The sequence below is a fragment of the Nerophis ophidion genome, linkage group LG07 (assembly GCF_033978795.1).
Source record: "Nerophis ophidion isolate RoL-2023_Sa linkage group LG07, RoL_Noph_v1.0, whole genome shotgun sequence".
NCBI classification, from domain to species: domain Eukaryota; kingdom Metazoa; phylum Chordata; class Actinopteri; order Syngnathiformes; family Syngnathidae; genus Nerophis; species Nerophis ophidion.
In genome coordinates this window covers 42,654,639-42,656,783 of record NC_084617.1, presented here as the reverse complement: position 1 = coordinate 42,656,783, position 2,145 = coordinate 42,654,639, and the positions used below count along the sequence as shown (strand labels likewise).

Here is a 2,145-nt window from a genome sequence, read left to right as displayed (position 1 = left end):
ACAACAATACAAATAAAAGTGCTGTACAAATAAAGTTTTGATTGAATGTTCCACATCAAACATAATAAAAGTTCTATATGAATACAGTTCTGATTTAATGTTCCACAGCAATTAAAACAAAAGTGCTATATAATTGAAGTTTTTATTGAATGTTCCACAACAATAAAAATACAAGTGCAAAATAAACTTTTGATTGAATGTTCTACAACAACATAAATAAATGGGCTGTGTAAATAAAGTTTAGATTGAATGTTCCACAAAAATAAAAATAAAATTGCTGTATAAATAAAGTTTTGATTGAATGTTCCTTAACATTAACAATAAAACTGCTATATAAAAGTTTTGATTGAATGTTCGACAGCATTTAGAATAAAAGTGTCACGGCGCGGATTTGAACCCAAGATCCCTCCACAGCAGATTCCCACACTCCTTCTGGCAGCATGCCAATACACGCCCCCGCACGCTCCAATAGCTCCACGCCCACTCTTCGCCGCAGCTGCAGGAGGCCTGTCATCAGAGCACCTGGCAGCAATCAAGGGAGCAGCATAAAGTCCACTCACTCCTTGGATCCTTTGCCAGAACGTCGTTAACTCCTCGTAGTGAGCATATATAACTCTGACTTCCCTCTCGTTGTCCTTGCCTCGTTATGTCCCTTTTGCCTGTTTGCCTCGCTGACTTGTCCTTTGTCCTCTTTGCAGTTGCCTCCCTCGATCCTCGACCACTCGCCTGGACTTGGACCTCGTTGCTTGCCGCCTGCCTCTCCGCCTTTCCCCGTATCCTTCTTGTGCCTACCCTTCCTTGACCAGACGAAGGTTTTATTCAGCATTTAGAATAAAAGTGTCACGGCGCGGATTCGAAACCAAGATCCTTCCACAGCAGATTCCCACACTCCTTCTGGCAGCATGCCAAGACACGCCCCCGCACGCTCCAATAGCTCCAAGCCCACTCTTCGCCGCAGCTGCAGGAGGCCTGTCATCAGAGCACCTGGCAGCAATCAAGGGAGCAGCATAAAGTCCACTCACTCCTTGGATCCTTGGCCAGAACGTCGTTAACTCCTCGTAGTGAGCATATACAACTCTGACTTCCCTCTCGTTGTCCTCGCCTCGTTTTGTCCCTTTTGCCTGTTTGCCTCGCTGACTTTTCCCTTGTCCTCTTTGCAGTTGCCTCCCTCGATCCTCGACCACTCGCCTGGACTTGGACCTCGTTGCTTGCCGCCTGCCTCTCCGCCTTTCCCCGGATCCTTCTTGTGCCTACCCCTCCTTGACCAGACAAAGGTTTTATTCATCAGGCACATAAAACACCCTCTTGCATTATTCACATGGTTAATTGTACACCTAATCCTGCAGCCAATCTTTTAGAGTAGCATACACATCCCACACAATCATCAAAAGTTCCAATAAACTTGGTAACCTTAAGTCTCTCGTACTGTCGTCTCCTTCCAGTCTTCACGTACACAACAGTACGTTCTGGCCAACCATGTCGGAACCAGACGACACCCCCCAGTCGAGACTCGCTCCCCAGGCTCGGGGCCCACGGAATCCGGACTTGGAGGTAATGTGCTCCGTTCTCAAGACACATCAGACTCGCTTTGAGATACTTAAGGAAAACTTACAAGACGCCTTCACCAAATTGTATACTAAGTTGGACCAGTTAGGCCCCGGACCTGTACAAAACTTGGTTACAGGACAGCATGCTACACATGCTACTAGTTCCGCTAGCGTTTTGCTTATCAAGAGCCCAAGATTGCTAGTCCTAGGCCTTTTGAGGGTGACTTCAAACTCTGTAGGGGCTTTTTGGTGCAGTGTGAGTTTATTTTTTGCACCAACCCTCTCGCTACGCTACTGATGGGGCCAAGATAGCATTTATATTTTCGCTGCTTACTGGACCTGCTCTCAAGTGGGCTACTGCGGCTTTGGACAAGTCTTTAGGCCTTGGCACCGACTACTCTGCCTTTCGGTCCGAATTTGTGGCCGTATTTGACCACCCCAAGGATGGGGGGGATGCCGCCGGACGCAGCTACACCCTCGAGTTTCGGATATTTGCTGCCGACAGTGGCTGGAATGACAAGGCGCTCCAAAGTGCTTTTCGTCAGGGACTCGCTGAAGAAAACAAGGACGGTCTTTTAAGGGATAGACCTACTTCTTG

General features: G+C 47.4%; 1 long non-coding RNA gene across 1 annotated transcript; it reads left to right on the top strand.

Annotated features, from left to right (window-relative positions):
* Positions 1 to 390: 390 nt before the first annotated feature.
* On the top strand, positions 391 to 1,415 carry LOC133556355 (uncharacterized). The gene is made up of 3 exons (XR_009807498.1): positions 391 to 599; positions 699 to 1,061; positions 1,161 to 1,415. It is a non-coding gene; the product is annotated as an uncharacterized LOC133556355 (long non-coding RNA).
* Positions 1,416 to 2,145: the final 730 nt, after the last annotated feature.